This window comes from Myotis nattereri, assembly GCF_964212035.1.
Source record: "Myotis nattereri genome assembly, chromosome: 2".
Classification (NCBI taxonomy): Eukaryota; Metazoa; Chordata; class Mammalia; order Chiroptera; family Vespertilionidae; genus Myotis; species Myotis nattereri.
The window spans coordinates 81,520,929-81,535,402 of NC_138076.1; the positions used below are offsets into that span (position 1 = coordinate 81,520,929).

Here is a 14,474-nt window from a genome sequence, read left to right on the forward strand (position 1 = left end):
ACTTTGGAGAACATTTTGGCTTTATCTAAGTTAAGATGCACATTACCTATGATGCAACAATCCCAATCATAAATTCATACTCAACAGAAACTCTTGCACATGTGCACAGGTGTTATGTGCAAAACACTTTCAAAGAGCATTGTTTGTAGAGGCAAAACCTGGAAACAACCCACCAGGATGGATAAAACAAATGTGGTGTCGCCTCACATGGGCATTATGCATCAGTGAAAATGAATGAATTATAGCTACAACAAAGAATGAGCTCATGACCACAATACTGAGCAAATAAAAGCAAGTTGCAGAATACATACAGTTTGACTCCATCTGCACTAATAAAAGACAAAGATGAAAATTGACCGTACCTTCACTACATCTTAAGCCATGCCCACCAGCCAATCAGAGTGACTATATGCAAATTAACCCAACCAAGATGGCGTCCAGAAGCCACAGAGCTGGAGCAAGCAGGAGGCTTGGTTGCCCCAATGATGGAGGAAGCCATGCTTCCCAGCCTGCTGCAGTGGCTCTGAGCTCCACTCAAAGCAACAAAGTTTCAATTATAGAAGGTAAATAAACCCAGACACCTGCTTTCAGCTGGCTGTGGCCACGGAGCTGGAGTGAGCAAGAGGCTTCCCTCCCACCCACCCTGGCCAGCTCTGAGCTCCTCTCAAGGCTACAAAGTTACAATTATGGAAGGTAAATAAATCCCAGAATTAAAAAAAAAAAAAAGAAACAAAGGAGAGGCTGGGAGCTTCCATCACTGGAAGGGCTTGGCCAGCCTGCAAACAGCCATCAGTCCCTCACTTAGGGTGGCCAGGCACCCCAGCGGGACCCCCACCCTGATCCGGGACACCCTTCAGGGCAAACCAGCCGGCTCCCACCCATGCACCAGGCTTCTATCCCATATAATAAAAGGGTAATATGCAAATTGACCCTAACAGCAGAACAACTGGGAATGACTGGTCACTATGACACACACTGACCACCAGGGAGCAGATGCTCAATGCAGGAGCTGTCCCCTGGTGGTCAGTGCACTCCCACAGGGGAGCTCTACTCAGCCACAAGCAAGGCTGATGGCTGCCAGCACAGCGGTGGTGGTGGGAGCCTCTCCCTCCTCCTCAGCAGCACTAAAGATGTCCGACTGCAGCTTAGGTCTGCTCTCTGCTGGCAAGTGGACATCCCCCGAGGGCTGCTGGGCTGCCAGAGGGATGTCTGACTGCCAGCTTGGGCCTGTTTCCCCAGAGAGCGGGCCTAAGCCAGCAGGTGGACATCCTCTGAAGGGTCCCAGACTGCAAGAGGGCATAGGCCGGGCTGAGGGACCCTCCTGAGTGCACAGATTTTTGTGCATCGGGCCTCTAGTTTATAAATAATCCAAAACATGCAAAATTAAATAATACATCATTCAAACTGCAAATTCACTTTTTGAAGCCATAAAAAGGCAAGATGATCATGAACACAAAAGTCAAAACATAGTGGTCATGTCTAAGGGCAGAGGGAAAGAGAAGAATCTAGAAAGCAGTGCTTCTAGGTTTTAGAGGTAATGAAAATAGTCTGCTTTTAAAACAAGGCTGTGAGCCACTCCGGAATCTCAGCGAGCCTCAGTCTGCTCCGTGTTCAGAACTTCCACCATGGCTGCTTACAAGCTGGTGCTGATATGGCATGGCAAGAGCATGTGGAACCTGGAGAACCGCTTCAGCGACTGGTACGACGCGGACCTGAGCCGGTGCTGGGTATGAGGAGGCAAAGCGCAGCGGGCAGACGCTGCGAGATACCAGCTATGAGTTTGACATCTGCTTCACCTCAGTACAGAAGAGAGCAATTCAGACCCTCTGGATGGTGCTGGATACCATTGACCAAATGTGTCTGCCTGTAGTGAGGACCTGGAGTCTCAATGAGTGGCACTGTGGGGGTCTGACTGGTCTTAACAAAGCAGAAACTGCTGCCAAGCATGGTGAGGCCCAGGTAAAGATCTGGCGGCACTTTGATGATATCCCACCACCACCAATGGAGCTCAACCATCCCTTCTACAGCAACATCAGGAAGGATCGCAGGTATGCAGACCTCACTGAAGATCAGCTACCCTCCTGTGAGAGTCTGAAGGACGCTATTGCCAGAGCTCTGCCCTTTGGGAATGAAGAAATAGTGCCCCAGATTAAGGAGGGGAAATGGGTACTGATTTCAGCCCATGGCAACAGCCTTCAGGGCATTGTCAAACATCTGGAAGGTCTTTCTGAAGAGGCTATCATGGAGCTGAACAGGCCGACTGGTATTCCCATTGTCTATGAATTAGACAAAAACTTGAAGTCCATCAAGCCCATGCAGTTCCTAGGGGATGAAGAGACCGTGCCCAAAGCCATGGAGGCTGTGGCTGCCCAGGGCAAGGCCAAGACGTGAAAGTGAGCAGGCAGACGACTTTCCCAAGAACACCCTCCCTCCCATCCCATTCCTCTGCATCTCTCCTGTGCACATGTCACACTGACATCTGTAGGCATCTTAGGTTGTAGCTGCAGATGGGGACTGGTGGCTCCCAATTTTGTGTTAGCCATTTTGTCTCCTGCACCCACTCCCTTCATGCAATCTAGTCAGAATGGCCCTTCTGGGGCATGGGTCCTCAGTCTAAGCTGAGACTCTTATCTAAGAGAGTCCAGAGGTAATAACTCTTGTTTTTCTGCTAGTGTTTTGTTTATTACTAAGGACCTGTTTGAAAGTAGGAGGGTAAGGAGGAGCCATGTTAAGGTGTGAGCAGTGAGAGGCAAGAGAGCTTCTGTGTTCCTGAGAGCAGTCCTGTGCTATTCTGCAGTCAGGTGAACTGACTGGGGGCGCTAGTCATGCCAGTGGAAGATGAGTGCCTGGTGATTCAAACAAACATTTCCTCCTTGACCCCAGAAAAGCTGGCTCCACAAGATTGGGATCAATCCTGAATGTTTACGTGTTGCATTTACTTTTACAAAAGAAAAAGCATACCTATATAAAATAATACAAAACAAAAACCCTCTGGGGTTTTTATGGCAGTTGAACTATTCCCACATGTTGTCATCACAAAATAAGCCATTCCTCACGTCAAGGTGGGATGAGCTCCTTGACTTGTAGGAGTTATCCTGCTGTGTTTTAGAATCCCTCCCTGGCATTGGCATTATTGTCTCAAGGCAGTGAAATGTCTCTTGATCATGTCCAGGTGTGTCTTTTACTGTGTGATTTCTGAATCATGTTCCAGTTGCTTGGCCCTGCCACATGGGCCCAGTAAGCATTTTGAGCATAACTACTAAGTCTTTTTCAGATCAGTATAATAAAGCAATGATGTGCAATAAAAATAAATAAAATAAATAAAACAAGGCTGTGCATCCACCTGTGTTTCTTATCTTGTTATTTTTTTTGACTCAACACATATTTTATAAATGTTTTTAGCATTTATTCAATATTTGATTTCTTACATTAAAAAATCAAGGTCTTCACATCTAACCAATTTTTCTACTAACACATTGCACAATCCTGTGAAAATCAATTATAAGTACATTTTGCTCCCCAATATATCTGACAATGACTGAGTCACCGGGAAAAGTCTTAAGGCCAGTGTACTCTTTCAAAGAAGGCAGAAAGATCTAGTGCATACTCAAAATATTCTGTTAAAAAATAGTACATATAAAAATATTTTGGGTTTTTGTTTTGTTTTGTTTGTTTGTTTGTTTGTCTTTGCTAACTGGGATGCTTATGCATTATTTATCTAGAAAGTTCACTTATGTGAAAAGATTTGAATACTCATGATGACAAGTGAATAAAGTGTTGTACTATACTATATTTAAAATAAAATAAATGTGAATAGGAGTTCTCATATTTTATTTCCATACCCAGTAGAAAGCACCTCCAGTTTAGAGAAAACTGCTATAAAAAAAAAAAGTAATAAGATTACTTACTAGCTCACTTAATAGCTCACTAACCCAGATTTCCTAATTCTATTCTCTCAGTCCTTCAACCAGTCCAACAGTCAACTTGTGACAACTATTTTTAGAAAGGAAATTTCCAGAAGCTTAAAGTCATGGAAAATTAAACTGTGAAGAGGTTTTAATGGTGTAATTGAGCACCTGCTTTGTACCAAGCTCCATGAAGAAAGTTGGGGATGAAATACAAGGCAAAGCAGGGTCCTACACTTGTGAGCTTACAATCTACTAGGAGTCAGCCATTAATCAAAGAATCACTCAGACCAAACTTCAATTACACCGGAGGTAAGTGTTACATAATACTGCATGAGTGTAAAATAGAGAGAAATGGCCTGGTCAGTGATGACTGAGCTAAGTTATGAAGAAAGAGTAGGTGATATCTAGGCATGTGTGTTGGGAGAAAGGAGGTATGGGAGGAGATGTGAAGAAAATTTCAGGCAAAGAAACCAGATAGTGCAAAGACTTTATAGCAGAAACTAGAGGCCTGGTGCACAAAATTCGTGCATGTGGGAGGGGGGTATCCCTCAGCCTGGCCTGCACCCTCTCCAATCTGGGACCCTTTGGGATCAGGCCTAAACCGGCAGTCAGACATCCCTCTCACAATCCAGGACTACTGGCTCTTAACCACTCACCTGCCTGCCTGTCTACCTGATTGCCCCTAACAGCTTCTGCCTGCCAGCCTGATTGACCCCTAACCACTCCCCTGTTGGCCTGATTGATGCCTAACTGCTCCCCTGACAGCCTGATTGCCCCAACTGCCCTCCCCTGCAGGCCAGATCTTGCCCCCAACTGCCCTCCCCTGCCGGCCTGATCGCACCCAACTGCCTTCCCCTGACAGCCTGATCTCGCCGCCAACCTCCCCTGCCAACCTGATGGCCCCCAATTGCCCTCCCCTGCAGGCCCAGTTGCTCCCAACTGCCCTCCTCTGCTGGCCTGATCTCACCCCCAATTGCCCTCCCCTTCAGGCCCAGCTGCTCCCAACTGCCCTCCTCTGCTGGCCTGATCTCACCCCCAATTGCCCTCCCCTGCCAGCCTGATCATCCACAACTGCCCTCCCCTGCAGGCCTGGTCACCCCCAACTGCCCTCCCCTGCCAGCCTGATCGCCCACAACTGCCCTCCTCTGCCGGCCATCTTGTGGTGGCCATCTTGTGACAATGTGAGGGCAGCCATCTTTAGGTTGGCCATCTTGTGACGACATTGCAGTGGCCATCTTGTGATGGCATTGCATGATGCCACCTAGGCTTTTATTATATAGGACTAGAGGCCCGGTGCACAAAAATTTGTGCACTCGGGGCAGAAAGGGGGGTCCCTCAGTCCGGCCTGTGCCCTCTCGCAGTCTGGGACCCCTCAGGAGATAACAACCTGTTGGCTTAGGCCTGCTCCCAGGTGGCAGAGGGCAGGCCCAATCCCTAGGTGTAGCCCCTGGTCAGGCTCAGAGCAGGGCTGCTTGGGGATTTGGGGCACCACCCCCTGTCATGCACAGAGCAGGGCAGATTGGGAGGTTGCGATGCCACCCTCAGTCACACTCAGGGTAGGGCCGATTGGGGGTTGGGGCACCACCCCCTGTCACACTCAAGGCAGGGTCGATAGGGAGGTTGTGGCGCCACCCCCTGTCACGCACAGAGCAGGGCCAATCAGGGGGTTGGGGAGCTCCCCCCTGTCACGCACAGAGCAGGGCCCATCAGGGGGGTTGGGGAACTCCCTCCTGTCACTCACAGAGTAGGGGTGATAGGGGAGTTGGGGCACCGCCCACTGTCACACACAGAGCAGGGCGGATCAGGGGGTTGGGGCACCACCCTCTATCACCCACAGAGCAGGGCCGATCAGGGGGTTGGGGCGCCACCACTGTCACACTCAAGGCAGGGCTGATGGGGAGGTTATGGCTCTACCCCGTCACACAGAGCTGCAGGGCAATCAGGGGGTTGGGGAGCTCCCCCCTATCAGGCACAGAGCAGGGCTGATCAGGAGGTTGGGGTGCCTTCCCCCGTCACAAACAGAGCAGGGCCGATAGGGAGGTTGTGGCCCCACCCCCTGTCACACACAGAGCCGCAGGGAAATCAGGGGGTTTGGGCGCTGCCCCCTGTCACGCTGATCCCGGTGCCGGGAGGCCTCGCGGCTCCACTGATCCCGGTGCTGGGAGGCATATTACCCTTTTACTGTATAGAATAGAGGCCTGGTGCACGGCTGAGGACTGGCTGGTTTGCCCTGAAGAGTGTCCTGGATCAGGGTGGGGGTCCCCACTGGGATGCCTGGCCAGCCTGGGTGAGGGGATGATGGCTGTTTGCAGCTGGTCACACACCCTTCAGGGTGGGGGTCCCCACTGAGGTGCCTGGCCAGTCTGGGTGAGGGGCTGAGGGCTGTTTTCAGGCCAACTGAAGCTCCCAACTGCTCCTTTTTTTCTTTTTCTTTTTTATTCTGGGCCAGCTCCAGCTCTGGCTCCAGCTCTGAGGCTTCTGCTGCTGAAAGAAGGTATCTGGTTTGTTTCGGTTCTATAATCGAAACACTGTGCAACTCCAGCTCTAAGATCCCGGCCTCACTGAAAGCAGGTTTCTGGGGTTTTGTTTAGCTTCTATATTCGTTACAATGTTTCTTAAACTGCAGGCTCAGAGGCCAGCAAAGCAGGCGGGGAGCGTTGGAGTCCTCCGTCACTGAAGCAAGCAAGCCTCATGTTAGTTTCAAGCTGCCTGGTTGCTGGCCGCCATCTTGGCTGGCAGTTAATTTGCATATCTCACTGATTAGCCAATGTGAAGGGTAGCGGTCATACACCAATTACCATGTTTCTCTTTTATTAGATAGGATTGTATATGGTTTGTAGTCAATAATCACACTAAGAATAGATGTAAGGTAATACACACCTCAGAGTTATTGCAAGTTCAGTTACAGACCATGGCAATAAAGTGAACATTGCAATAAAGTGAGTCACACTAATTTTTTTGGTTTTTCAGTGCACATAAAAATTATGTTTACTAGTACACTATACTGTAGTCTATTAAGTGTGCATTATGTCTAAATAAAACAATGTACATACCTTAATTAAAAATACTTTTTTGGTAAAAGATATTAACCATCATCTGAGCCTTCATTGAGTCATAATCATTTTGCTGACAAAGGGTCTTGCCTCGATAATGGCTGCAGACTGATGAAGGTTGTGGTTCCTGAATGTGGGGGAGCACAGGAGACTTGGTTGGAAAGTTTGTAAGGAGGACATTCTGAAAAGGGAAGTGAGCTGAAGGCAGCCCACCCTGTTTATCAGAATTCCAACTTAGGGGAGTTTGGCCAAAGGTGGTCACTCCTAATTGTTTCTTGACCTTTCCAAACAAGGGTGTTTACCGGAATCCTTATGCTTAATCTTTAGGTGTCCTTGCTTAAAGGACACTGCAGGCACATGTGTCCCCCCAAGATTACTTACCCTACTGATTGTATCTAAAAGATAAACTTTATCTCAAACTGCTGTTACAATAAAAGCCTGAAGAGGCAGGTGATTGAGGTTGTCTGGTTCCTTTAGCCAGGCAGTCCCTTAGCCCTCTCTTTCACAGAGATCCTGTGTCAGAGTAATCATTCCTCCGTCAGTCAGGGTCTGCTGGTCAGCCCCAGCAGCTGAAGGCTGGGGTGGCTGTAGCAGTTTCTTAAAATAAGACAACAAGGAATTTTGCCACATTGATTGGCTCTTCCTTTCATGAATGATTTCTCTGTAGCATGCAATCCTGTTTGATAGCATTTTATTCACAATAGAACGTCTTTCAAAATTGCTGTTGCTTTAGCAAATAAGTTTATGTAATCCTTTGTTGCCATTTCATCAGGAGTATATTCCATCTCAAGAAATCATTTTCTTTGCTCATCCATAAGTAGCAATTCAATCATTCAAGTTTTAACATGAGATTGCAACAATTCAATCATATCTTCAGGCTCTACTTGTGATTCTAGTTCTCACTATTTCCACCAAATTTGCACTTACTTCCTCCACTGAAATCTTGAGCTCCTCAAACTAACCCAGGAAGTTTGGAATCAACTTCTTTCAAACTCTTATTAATGTTGATATTTTGATCTGTCATTTGTTCTTTTTTATTTTTGATGTACAGTTTTTTAATCATTTTTTAAACTTTTCAATTGCAGTTGACATGCATTATTATATTAGTTTTAGGTGTACATACCAGTGATTAGACATTCCATCACTTACTAAATGCCACACCCATCTGACACCACACAGAGTTATTAGAATATTATAGACTATATTCCCTATGCTGCACCTTATATCCCCATGACTATACTGTGAGTAACAATTTGAACTTCTTAATCCTTTCATCTTTTTCACCCATCCCCCCTCCCATCTGGCAACAGTCAAAATGGTCTCAGTATCTATGAGTTTATTTCTGTTCTGCAGGGCCTATTTTGTTTTTTAGATTCAATTGTTGATAGATATGTATTTATTGCTATTTTATTATTCATATTTTTATCTTTTTTTTATTCTTAAAAAAGACACTTTAACATTTCATATAATACTTGTTTGGTGGTGGTGAACTCCTTTAGCTTTTTCTTGTCTGGAAAGCTCTTTATCTGTCCTTTCATTCTAAATAATATGGGTAGAGTAATCTTGGTTGTGTCTTGGTTTGGGTCTCTTTGGGTTCATCTTGCTTGGAACTCTCTGCCCTTCCTAGACTTATGTGTCTATTTTCTTCACTGAGTTAGGGAAGTTTTCTATCATTATTTTTTCAAATCGTTTTTTTTTTTTTTTTAATTTCTTGCTCTCTTTCTCTTCTCCTTCCAGCACCCGCATGATGCAAATGTTGGTATGCTTGAAGTTGTCCCAGAGGTTCCTTACATTATCCTCATTTAAAAAAAAATTTTTTTTTTGCTATTCTGATTGAGGTTATTTTTTTTTTATTTTTTTTTGGGGGGGGGGGTTGCTTCCTTATACTCCAAATCACTGATTTGATTCTCAGTTTCATCTATTGTACTGTTGATTCTCTGTAATGTATTCTTCCTTTAAGTTAATGTATTCTTCATTTCTGACTAGTTCTTTTTTGTTTCCTATCTCTTTGCTGAAATTCTCATTAAGTTCAGCTACTCTTCCCTTAATTTAAATGATCATTATTGTAACCAGTGTTTTGAACTCTGCATTTGGTAGATTTTTTTGTCTCCATTTTGTTTAATTCTTTTTCTGGAGTTTTGCTCTGGTCTTTCATTTGGGACATGTTTCTTTGTCCCCTCATTTTGGCTGACGCCTTGTGTTTGTTTATATGTATTAGGTAGAGCTGCTATGTCACCTGGGCTTGGTAGAGTCGACTAATGTAGTAGTTATCCTATAAGATCCAGTGGCACAGCCTCCCCCATTCACTCAAGCTGGGCACTCCAGGTGCATCCCCAGTGTGGGCTGTATATACCCTCCTGTTTTAGTTGAGTCTTGATTGCTGTTGGCACATCAATGGGAATTTACTCCCAGGTTGATTGGCTATGAGTACTGGCTGAGACCACAAATCCAGTATAGAGGGTCAGCTGTGCAGGGGCCCACCCCACAGTGGAGGAGTTAGTTCAGCATGTCCCTGGTGTCTGGTGGGTTCACCGTTTGAGTATGTCACTTGTGTAGGTAGCTGGATGGTGGTGCTTTGATGTGGTCTGAAGCTGTCCACTGGGTTCTCTGGCAATAGGGTCTCCCAGGTGGTACAGGCCAAGGTCAGCCACCAGTTGTACTCTGCCCAGGGGCCATGCAACATGAGCTATAAAGTGAATTGCAGATGGCTGCTACTTGTGCTAGGCTTGAAAGTGCCTTGGTGAGGTCTAGCTGCAAACCAAGGCCAGCTGCCATTGTGCCAGGCCTGAGACCACTTAGCAAGAGGTATGGGGCACTCTGAGGCCAGATGCTGCTTATCTGAGAGATTTTAGAAAAATATTAAGCACGATCCAACACAGCGCATGAAAGAGCCACTGGAAACAGTGCAGTGGAGTCTGAAAGTTGGATGAGGTTGGGCCTCAGGGATTCACCAGGGTGGAGCAAACACTGTCAGCCAGGTTGATGTAGTCTCAGATATGGTGCCTGCCTGCTATCTCTGATGATTCATCAAAGGAACAATAGCCTCTGCCAGCACTTCTGTCTGTGAGAAAGCTGCCCCCCAACTCTTGCCCTGATGCTGAACAATTCAGTTCCTCCCCATATGTCTCTGGTGCTTTTCAAGCACTGTTGCCCAGTGCTGGAACTCAGAGGGAGTGAATTCAAGTAAGTCCATGTATGGGCCCTTTAAGAGGAACTGCCTGGGACTCCAGAAGCCCTTCATCTTCCTGAGCCTCAATCCTTGTTGGTTTGTATGCCCAGAAGTTATGAGGACTTCTTTTTCTGGCACTGGAACCTGGGCTGGGGGGCCTGGTGTGGGGCTGGAATCACTTGCTCCTCAGGAGGGACCACTGCAACTGAGATATCCCTCCCTATTTTTAAGCACCACACATGAGTGTGAGACCAGACTGTTCTGAGTCTCCATCTTTTCTACCAGTCTAGGTGTGACTTCTTAGTTAATTCCATTATTGTAGGACTTCCATTCGGCCAAACTTCAGGCAGTTCTGAATGATGGTTGTTCTTTAGTTTAATTATAATTTTGGTGTGGTTGTGGGAGGATGCGAGTACTGCATTTACCTACACCACCATCTTGACTGGAAGTCTTTGACCTGTCATTTGTTCTTAATAACATCTATAATGGTGAATTTTTCCCAAAAGTTTTCAATATACTTTGCCCAGGATCATCAGAGAAATCACTATCTATGGCAGCTATAGCCTCACAAAATGTATTTATTAAATAATAAGACTTAAAAGTTGAAATTACTCTTTGATCCATTTGCTGCAGACTGGATGCTGTGTTAGCAGACATGAAAACAACATTAATCTCATTGTACATCTCCATCAGAGCTAGTGGATGACCAGGTGCATTGTCGATGAGCAGTAATATTTTGAAAGGAATATTTTTTTTTTTTTCTGAGCAGTAGCTCTCAACAATGGAATTAAAATATTTAGGGAACCATGTTGTAAACAGACGTGTTGTCATCAAGGCTTTGGTTGTTCCATTTATAGAGCACAGGCAGCGTAGAATTAAAAATAATTCTTAAAGGCCCTAGGATTTTCAAAATGGTAAATGAGCATTGGCTTCACTTTAAAGTTATCAACTGCATTAGCTTTTAACAAGAGAGTCAGCCTGTCCTTTGAAGCTTTTAAGCCAGGCATTTACTTCTCCTCCATAACTATGAAAGTCCCAGATGGCAACTTCTTCTAACAAAAGTCTGTTTCATCTACATTGAAAGTCTGTTGTTTAATGTAACCACCCTTCATTCATTATCTTAGCCAGATCTCCTGGATAACTTGTTGCTGCTTCTACATCAGACCCTGCTGCTTCACCTTGCACTTTTATGTTATGGAGATGGCTTTTTTCTTAAACTTCATGAACCAACCTCTATTAGCTTCAAACTTTTCTCACCTCTCTCAGCCTTTATAGAATTGAAGAGATTTAGAGCCTTGCTCTGAATTAGGATTTGGCTTAAGGGAATGTTGTGACTACTTTGATCTTCTATACAGGCCAAGTAAACATTCTCCATGTCACACATAAGGTGTTTTTAGTTATTTATCATTCATGTGTTCGCTGAAGTACCACTTTTAATTTCTTTCAAGAACTTTTCCTGTGCATTCACAACTTGGCTAACTCTGGTTCAAGAGGCCTATCTTTCAGCCTATTTTGGCTTCCCTTTCTCACTTAAGCTTTATCATGTCTATCTCTTAATATAAAGTGGAAGAGATGTGTCTCTTTCTTTCACTTGAATACTTAAAGATCATTGTAGGGTTATTAATTGGCCTAATTTCAGTATCGTTATGTCTCAGGGAATAGGAAGGCCTGAAAAGAGGGAGAGAAACAGGACAACAAACTATCAGTGGAGCAGGTAGAACACACACATTTATCAAGTTTGCCGTCTTATATGGGAATGACTCATGGTACCCCAAAACAATTATAATAGCAATATCAAAGATTACTGACCACAGATCACCATAACAAATATAATAATAATGAAATAGTTTGAAATATTGTGAGAATTACCAGAATGTGACAGACACAAAATGAGCAAATGCCATTAGTAAAATGGCACCAACTGTCTTCCTCAATGTAGAATTGCCACAAAATTTCAATTTGTAAAAAACAAAATATATGCAAAATGCAATAAAGCAAAGTTCAATAAAATGAGGTATTCCTGTAATAATAAATAAGTAAACCGTAGTTTTCTCAGGTGACTAACAATACATTAAATTATTGAATAAACAGCATCTGTTCCTTATCTAAACTTCAGTAATCATAACTCATCTTTTTGTATAATTGACAATACCTGCAGTACCCATTTTCTAGGTTCAATTCAGGTAATGCTTTGGAGCATGTGACTGTTTACAAGGCGAACACAAGAGTAAAATGTAAAGACAAAGGAAATCGGTGCATTCAAAAATATAACAAGATCACACTTAACATCTGAAAGTAATTTCACTCAAGCATATAATACCTAAATCACTTGTTCAATACTTTGTGGAAATATAGTCACTTATTCATTCGTCAAATATTTAATGACTGCCCAATATGTGCCAGACAATGTGAAAGGTCTGAGGTATATACAGATGTAAAGATATGGCTCCCCCTTGAGGAGCTTGCTTTTTCATGATGAATTAGACCAGTGGTTCTCAACCTTCCTAATGCCGTGACCCTTTAATACAGTTCCTCATGTTGTGGTGACCCCCAATTTCATTGTTACAAACTGAACATAATTAAAGCATAGTGATTAATCACAAAACAATATGTAATTATATATGTGTTTTCTGATGGTCTTAGGCGACTCCTGTGAAAGGGTCGTTTGACCCCCAAAGGGGTCGCGACCCACAGGTTGAGAACCGCTGAAATAGACACTAAAGGAAGAGTCACTTGGAAAACTGAGGGAAGGGGAAGTTACTCGGGCATTGTTAGGGTTGGATATATTCTTATGGATTTGGATAGTGAAGGATGTAAGAGTAAACATTACACAGAAGAAAGAAAGCCAGTTGGAAACATGAGGAAAAACCAACAGCTATTAACTCAAAAAAATATATTTTCATGTAGTCATGATACTCTGGCTCTGAAGAGTAATATATTCAAATAATTATAACAATGTAAATACTATTTCTCTAACTAAAAACAAAACTCGATTTGAAAGATGGAAGGGAGGAATAGAAGTTATGTGTGAGAAGTAAATGATCATAATAGAAAACCAATAAATAATGTCTAAAGTTGATAAACCAATAAATAACAATAACTATGCAAAGAAAACTAAAAAAGTTCAAAGTGGTTGCCTCTGTGAGGTGGGCTGACAGATGGTTGAGTGGGACAACTACTACTGCCTCTCATTATACACCTTTTTGCACACTTTGTTTCATCATGTCCATATATTACTTTGATCATTTTTAAATGAATTCCATTTTTAAAAGAGACTATTACAAAACAAATTCTATATAATCTTATATGGTGCAACATATAAATCAATAAATAAACAAAAAAAGGTGGGCATGGCTTCATGAGTGATATACAATGGGGACTAGAAAGAAGGAAGTATGGGTCCATAACACACTGTTACAAACCCAGCCCAGTGGGTCCCTAATGAGAGAAGCATGCTGTGATCATTTCCATTTTTAGTGAGGGCCATGTTATTCCATTGTCCCACTTCTTTCCTGTCCTGTGGGGTTTACAGGCCCAAGGCTCTTGGCATGGCTGATCTGCTGCATTGTCATAATTGTGTGCCCACTCTGCACATTTCCTAAACAACTCTGAGGGCATTTTCCAAATGTGAAGCACATGAGCAGCCAGGGCAGAGGGGCTGTCATGTGAAACCTGCCACTTCTAATCTTGCTGCCTGTTTCCTCACGAGAAATCACTATATATTGCAGTTCTCCCACATTTTGTAGAATGATAAATGTACCATAAAAAGAAGAATGTAGGCTTTTTTGGGAAAGTCACTGCACATGTTCAGTTGCTCCAGAAAGTTCTCTTGGGAGAGATTTGTTCAAAGGGCATTTTCTTCTTCATGGAAGGAAAGGCAAAAATAAGCTAATTCTCAAAATGCTGATGGCCACCTCAGGCCCCTCCAGAGAGCAATGCAGTCACTCACTTGTCTTGGGGAAATGTGTATAATTAGCATGAATCTCTCTCCTGGATTCTATATAAGAAGTAACCATTTACCTTTGGGTGACTCTAAAGAATCTATCACCCCATTCACCTTCTCTAGTCTATTCTGTTTCCTTCAGGCCCGGAAGCATTCATGGAAAGCTATTGATCATGTTGAGTGAAAGGCTGAAAAGGTTACTGAGAGTCAAAAGGACCCTGATATCAAGGGGCAGGAAACTAGCCAGCCTTCCAATTCAATCAAGGGCTTATCATCAGAGAAAGGGCTACTTCCACTGCTCTCAAGGGAAAGAAGGGTGATGGCTGGCTCACCTCTGCCCAGCGCTGAAACTCCCCTATGAGGGGACCTAATGAGGGTTTGAAAACATTTACCACTTGCTC

At 44.0% G+C, this 14,474-nt stretch overlaps 1 pseudogene across 1 annotated transcript; it reads left to right on the forward strand.

Moving 5' to 3' along the window:
* Positions 1-1,625: 1,625 nt before the first annotated feature.
* Positions 1,626-2,391, forward strand: LOC308513758 (phosphoglycerate mutase 1-like; annotated as a pseudogene). The gene has a single exon. The product of its transcript is annotated as a phosphoglycerate mutase 1-like (transcript).
* The last annotated feature ends 12,083 nt before the right edge of the window (positions 2,392-14,474 follow it).